The sequence below is a fragment of the Melanotaenia boesemani genome, chromosome 7 (genome assembly GCF_017639745.1).
Source record: "Melanotaenia boesemani isolate fMelBoe1 chromosome 7, fMelBoe1.pri, whole genome shotgun sequence".
Taxonomy (NCBI): domain Eukaryota; kingdom Metazoa; phylum Chordata; class Actinopteri; order Atheriniformes; family Melanotaeniidae; genus Melanotaenia; species Melanotaenia boesemani.
The window spans coordinates 7,239,237-7,246,911 of NC_055688.1; the positions used below are offsets into that span (position 1 = coordinate 7,239,237).

General features: G+C 37.4%; 1 long non-coding RNA gene across 1 annotated transcript; it reads right to left on the reverse strand.

Annotated features, from left to right (window-relative positions):
- Window positions 1-3,155: 3,155 nt before the first annotated feature.
- On the reverse strand, window positions 3,156-4,126 carry LOC121643323. The gene is made up of 3 exons (XR_006011094.1): window positions 3,660-4,126; window positions 3,514-3,576; window positions 3,156-3,199 (listed from the first exon to the last, which is right to left on the reverse strand). It is a non-coding gene; the product is annotated as an uncharacterized LOC121643323 (long non-coding RNA).
- Between the last annotated feature and the right edge of the window lie 3,549 nt (window positions 4,127-7,675).

Below are 7,675 nucleotides of genomic sequence, written 5' to 3' on the forward strand. Positions count from 1 at the left end.
CACCTGTTAAAATGATTATTTTTACTCAAGATCCGATACATGTAAATATTATCTGCATTTATTACTTCAGAAAGTTTGATGTCATAATATGGATGCATTTCAACAACATACTGTACATTCATGTCTGTTTAATCCATGAAAAAGAGTACTGTAAAGTATTTGATGTAAATAAAGGGTAAATTAGCGTTCTTGTAATTAGCTAACATAGCTAACACTATCGTGTTAACCACGCTAGCTAACATTTCTATATTGTGTGTATGTGCTCATCATACTGTACATCATAAGATTTGCCTATTTTATTGTATTTAAAACTAGCTAGCTAACCAAGCCCGCTAAGAATACCTTATGTATCGTGTGAATGTGTACATGTATTTATATAGCAACATCATATTGATCATTATGTTAGCTTCTCATTTAAAACATTCTTCTTTCATGTGTCCTCATTCAATGTGTCATAGCAGCTAGAAACATGCTATAACATGTATACTATGCATTGACTCAAAAGTAGATAATCATTAAATCTGTCTATTCAGTTCATATCATTCAATCAATGGGAAGGTCTTGGGTGACAAAGGCCACAGCTCAGTTACAGAAAAGAAGCAAACGACCAAAGAGAGAAGTGTGAGATCTGCCCATGTAACAAGGAGTAAAGTCAGCATTCTCAGATCTCATTTTTATTATTGCTGTCACCTGACTTCATTTCATGTCAATTCATGCTGTCATTTACTTTTCCTGTTTTCAGAATGTATAAAAAATGTTTTAAAAAGTAAAAAGTAAATTATTTTGGACTTAAAATCATTTTGTGAGGACCAACAGAATATAAAATATAATACACATTATCACTCTTAAAGTGACTCAAAATGGTATAAATCATATTGATTCTAACGTGGGTAATGTTTGACCGACTTGTGGGATTGTGTAGTCCAGTCACTCATGCATCTAATGGGTTAAGATGACTTTCCTTTGCCGGGTGTCCTTTGTAGTTTGAACCAGGCCGCTAAAACAACATTTGATTGGTCGGCTTTTTTGGGATTCAACCTCACTCTCATTGTGACCTGCTGAGTTAGCAGAGTTTTGCCCGGATACTCACTTTAATACAGCACTGATGATGTCTCCAGAGATGAACATGACCTCTTTCCAACATTACATCCCCCCTTTCTCTGTCTTCCGCTCTATGGTTTTACAGTAATGAGTAATTCAATAACTGATCAGTGGAAGAATACTGCAGTGATTTGGGTAGGACATCTACCAGCTCATTAAAAAGAAAATTCAATGACTTAAACCTAAAACTCATGACACTGAGAAAACTGAACTCTTTGGTTACCAGATTAGATTATACATCTTCTGAAAATGAATTGAAAGGACAGTAGCCCTCCAAACATAATAAGTGATTGCTGGATGAGTGCTCTGTCTGGTTTCTTGCAGTTCAAGCCATAGACTGTATAAAAATAATATTACAATACATTACAATAAAATGGCTATAATGTAAGCGGGTGCTGTAGCTGCCTTAAAATGCACAAGCAGAAATGAGTCCTCAATTTAACTCTCTTATTTTGTCTCATAATCAGGTCTGTGCAAGTAGTTGGGAACAGCTCCCCAGGGTTTCCATTTTCACAGACATCAGTCTATATTTTTATGGATCGAAATAAAATATTTCAGTCTCCTCTTTGGTCATCTCTAAATGTCAAAACAAAGTGCTTGATCAGAAGCACACTATGAGCCTTTGCCTTATCCATGTGATAAAGAACACAGTCATCAAGAGTCAAAGTAAACTGGTCTTACGTATGACTCACTGTAACCAGGTCATTTATGTCAGTCTTTACTGTGTTGAGTTCAGAAGAAATTAACCTACAAATAGTTGTTCACCTCAGCTATTTCATACTGTTCAAAAACAATGCAAAAATTGTTATGCCAACATAGCCTTCTAGAACAATAACAATAATAGCATATGAAATTAATATAATAAACAACTAACCATTCACATTGCTTTTCCGACTGATTTATTATTCCTTTCTAGTGTGCACTGACTTTGCTAAACTATCAACCGTAGTAGCAGGGTGCTAAGTGACTAACAATTAACTCCACAGAATTTTCAAGTTAACTGCTGCTCTTTGACTACCTTGTAGTTAGTTAGCTTGGTGCTAACTATGTTTCAAAACCACCATTTCTGTGGTGTGGCAGATAGTTAGTTGTATTTATCAGTATTTTAGCAATGTTCTGGAGTTAAGAGCTCTTTGCAACTTCTAGGAGCAGCTCTGCGTGGTAACTGCTAACTGCTGCTGCACATAGTGCCACATGAAAACAACAGTGGTCCAAAGAAAGACCTCTGTTGAACTCCACACTTTATAGTACAGGGCTCAGAAAACATATAGATTGAGATAACTTTGTGTTATGCTCTCCAACACCAAGGCACTTTAAAGTCATTTAGCAGACACTTTTCTCCAGGCGCTCTGCCAACTGAGGTATCTAGCCATTAGAGCTACTTGCAATGTTAGCTGCTAGAGGCACTTGTAGCACTTGTGAGACAATGGAGCTCACAACAAAGACTAAGGCGTAATTTCAATTCTCGGTTCGACTCTCGGGAAGCAGCAGGGAATTATCTAAACAACACACCGTACCAATATGATGCTTGAACATATACCGGTTTTATATATAAAAGACAATAAAAGACAGTAACACAAATAATTAAGACAATACAATATATGTGGACACTTAATGACTCGGGTTTTTGTTCTTTGTTTGTTCTTTGGCCAACTGCTCACAAAAAAAATCTCTTTCACTGCCTGTTCTCAGTGTTCACAAACAACTCAGGCTGATGAGTAGGATTCGCAGTTCAGTTCACTATCAGATGTCTTAAAGGAGGGTTTCCTTTCTGTCCCACACCAACCCAAGAGTAGCAAATTAAATAAAATAGGTCAAAGAAAAAACTAGTCCAAGTCAGTCTAAGTCGGTCAAAAACTTTCACAATAAAATAAATAGCTGCTAGGGCTGGTGCTCACAGATGAGTGACAGTGTTCTTAGTTCTGGCCTACCGCACTGTAGGTCACACAAAGCAAAATCCAGTGATCACAGAAGAGGTGTAGTCCTTTCCATCTGATCCAGGTGGGAGGCTCGCCATCATGACTATCAGAATATCCGCTCAGGAATATACCAATGAGGTCGAGGGGGGTACACAAAAGAAGGGGGAAAAAAACCTGACCTGCCAATGAGACAGGTTCAGAGAATATCTAATGAAACACTATTGTTTTACAGTGTATTCAGAATAATTTGAATCACAACATGTAATAATATCACTAACAAATTTAAGATGAAAATCTGTAAACAATATTTTTATCAGTGCAACCTGCAAATATATATATCTAACTGCTTCATTTAAATTAATCGAAACATTTTAAAACTTTGACAGCACTAACCGTGTGCAAAACAAATATGCATAAGAGCATTTACACATAAAAACAATGAAAGTGCAAACAACTGCAAGAAAACATCTTAATAACAAATGCTGATCCTCACCAATCTTCAAATCACTTGAGCTCAGACACTCAGCACAGCTGCACCCAAGCTAATCGCCAGACTCTAAAATTATAATGAGCACATTTCCACGTTAAACCAATTTATTATTGATTATCCAGTGCTTTGAGCGTTTGATCATGCTTTACCTTTCAGACGAAGTAAGAGCTGACTCAAACACCGCGCTTCCCGGCGACGTAGCTGCTACGTGTTAGCAACGTGATGCTAAAGCTAACAGTAGCACGCGGGCTAACAACTTTACAGCTATGAAGCTGATTAAACTCACTTTTCGCCACTTTCGAAATCGGCGATCACTCGGCAGCACTGAAGGGTTGGAGGACTTTATCCGAGCTCAAGCACAAAGTTTTCGGGCACTTTTCCATCCGATGGTAAACTTTTTTCTTTCTCACCGTTGTTGCAACGTGATGGTTTCTCATACGCAGCTGAAAATCTACGAGCGCTTCGCGAACCGGAACAGGAAATAGATGGGGGGAGCCACTCGCCTTAAAATTACGAGTAATTTATTTTTAATGTATTTACAATAAAACTAATTTATTTATTCCCTTGATGCATCTTCCAAATTTAACTGAACTATTTATTAGACATAAAACTTGTATGGGTTACACCCTGCTAAAGTAGTTTGTGATCCTGTCAATAAGTACTAAAGACACTGCCAAGATCCAGTAATATGGAGAAAGGAGGTTGAATCTGAGTCCAGAGCAATCAACCGATAGACATGCTTGTTTAGATCTTTTACACACTTAAGACCTTTTTACACACTTTTTTCTTCAGCTCTTTTCTTCTCAACATCACAATTTGTGTAATAATCTTGTTCAATACCAGCTAAAATGATGACAAAGGGCCTGGTGCAACAGGTATTTTTGCATCTGCGGCTTGAGAATGGTGACCACAGTGTATGCATTCAGCAGATTTAGTTGTGGATTCCTGTTTTTATTTTTTTTTTGTTTTGTTTTGTTTTGCTTTTTCTGTCCCATTACCATTAATCTCTATGACTTCTGTAATGGCAAAAGTAATAATCCATTAATGTAACATAACATTTTCCAGTAGTCTAGTTTCTAATCGGGTTTTAAATGCAGGTCTTTATCTTTAATGGTATCATCTGTGTTATTTTCTTTTGTATTTCATGATTAATGGAAAATAGTTTTAGTAGTTAAAACTCCCATTTTGCTCCACATATGCACATGTGATATTTAGCTTCCTGCTTCGAAATGGACTGTACAGTCATGAACCATTATGGACAATTCAGTTCATCTCTTTTCCACGTTGATGTCGTGATAAAGGATTTCGGTTCAATCTGACTATACTTCCTAATATTTTTGTCCTGTGAGGACTTATCTTAAAAACATCAAATAAAATAAATTTTTATTAATAAAGTGCTTTTTATGCAAAATGAAACATAGTGCCTCACAAAATAAAAACAACTTATGCATATTAAAAATTTCAAAAGCCTTCAAAGACTAGAGTATATAACAACAGAAATGTCATTATGCTCCGAGATTCCAAATATATAACTGGACTTGTCCTTTAAAGATTTTTTTTTTTTTCAAAGTCAGGGAAATGAAGGCTACCACTACAATTGGAGCAGGTTGAAGAAAACTGACCTTTGACTAACAATCCGGGCTCTTTCTTTCCATCACTTCAAGCTGGCTCGGATTTTTTTCTCTTAACATGGATTTTATTCTACAGTTTTCTTCAAAAACATGAACCAAAAGAGCCACATGGCTCTTGAAAGCAGCTCAAGTCTGCCATTGATGTTGCTCCACCAACTCTAAGTGTATGAAATGGTCAGTGGCTGGGTTGTAGGGACTGAAACTGACAATGGCTCCACCCCTGGAGAAATCAGTGGCTGGAAGCAACCCCCTGTAATTACTGGCTGCTCTGCTGGGTGCTGATTGATGCTTCTTGATGAAGTGGGTCAGTGATTGAAGTGTAACGACGCTCGGGGAAAATCTATAAGAGGTATTTAACTGCTGCTGGACAGGAGCGCTGCAATTGGCCATCGTCCATTTTGCTGGTTTATCAGACGGCAGTTTGGCCTCATCATGCAGCAGGGAAATGATCATTCTGGCTCATCAATCAGATTGATCAATCATCCGACAGAAGTGCAAACAAGCTTCCTCATCTGCTGTGATTCCTCCTATACTCCTCTCCGCCCTCTAATGACCAGAATTCATTCACTAGGAGTACTGCTAAGAACAGAGAGCTGCTGCTTTTAGTCTTTCATGTTTCCTGAGCATTGTGCAGGTAAGTGCAGCTTTACAAAGAAAGGTTATTTATACTTTTACATAAAGCTAAGGGTCAAAATGACCAAGAATATTAGAATTATCTTCCTGTTGTTAGTCAGAAGCTCCATTAGCTCAAAGAAAATATGAAAGAAATGTGTTCATAATGGCCATAAACGCCATATTTCAGTCTGCTCTGTATAAGAGACCTGTCAGTGCTATATCTAAAAGGAACACATTAAACACATTCACCTCTTCTTGTCCTGTTATTACATGAATAGATGGCTGTTATGCAAGAAATGTTCACATCAGTCACTTTTAGAAGATGAAATGTCAACAGTTATTGTAAAATATATGAGTTTGTTGGGTAGAACCACATTTTCTGACCTTCAGAGCATGCTCTTGAGTTTCTGAAGTGAGTCACATTTATAAAACTGCACCATAACACACCTCTGTAACTATGAAGTTACTTAGATGTGGAAAAATGCCATGCATGCTTCCATTTAGATGTGCAAGGTTTTCACAGATCACACCAACAGTTCAGAGAAGAATTATCCAGCTTTCACATATTTATTTGTTCTTAAAATTTAACATCATGCCACATTCACTGTACATTAGATGTGGATAGCTGAGATGTTCTCTTGATTTTATGTTTAATTATTACAGTAAATATTCATCATCACCTTTGTTGCTTTATTTATTTTGCCACTTGTGGTAGTATTGAGTTAACAGCATAGTTACCTGGGTGTGTCACATGGGTTTAGATCAGGGGGTGTTCAAAGGCAGTCCTTAAGTCCTTAAAAGCCACAGTCCTGCAGGTTTTGAATGTTTTGTGCCGCAGCACCTGACAACAAGCTGTTGAGGAGAGCCAATTAATTTGAATCAAGTGTTTTGGATCAGGAAGACATCATGTGGATTGTGGCACCCTACAGGTGATCTTGCCAGCACAGAGGTACTGATGCATGCTTTTATTTCTAGTAGATTAGATTATTGAAATGCCCTGCTCTCTGGTCTTCCCAAAAAGTCAGTTTCAAACCTACAGCTACTTCAGAACTCGGTGGCATGAGTTCTGACGAGGACCAGAGGGTGGGAACACATTACACCAGTTTTAAAATTGCAGCATTGGCTCCCTGTGTGTTTCAGGATTGATTTTAAGGTTCTTTTAGTTTAGTTTAGTTTATAAATGTCATAATGGTCTTGGGCCCTCTTATTTGTCTGACCTTCTTTTAAGTCATGAACCCTCGTGGACCCTGAGGGCCTCTGGTACTGGCCTTTTAGTTGTTCCAAGGGTGAGGACCAAGACATACGAAGACATGGTTCTTACAGTGCATTCACACCAGGATGATCTGGGGAACTCAGTGTATTTGGACTTGTTATGGACGTCAGAAAATTCCAAAACCAAAAAAAGTTCTTATCTAACCTTTTAAAAACAAAGCAGCCACAGGCAACAACCGGAAATATGCTTTTAGCAGAAATCAGTTCAAACTGCCCTAAAATAAAAACTGTAATAACTAGAATGATTTTTTTTTTTAGCTCAACGTTAAGGCTATGGCCTTTTGAGATGTTTTTCAGGGTTTTCAGCTGATTGTTAGTCAGTACTCTTAGCATATAAATGACTAATTTTTACAACAGTTTTTCAGTTCTTTGTCTTTAGCACAACATCAGCAGTTTTTAAAATATTTTCGCCACCCTCAGGCTGGAAAAGGCGGTGAAGCCAGACTGACAAAGAACAGTTTTGTCAATAAATATATTGTTTTATTGTCTTTATTGTTTGTTTCTATCTCTTTAATACTAACTATTCAGAATCTTTTCGATAAAAAAGCATTTTATTTTGTTATTTTGTTTATCTGGCGTAATAGCCTTCTTCCTCTTCACCGGGCGCCGGACTGATGTAAGCTTATGAGAGAAACGAAACTTTTGAC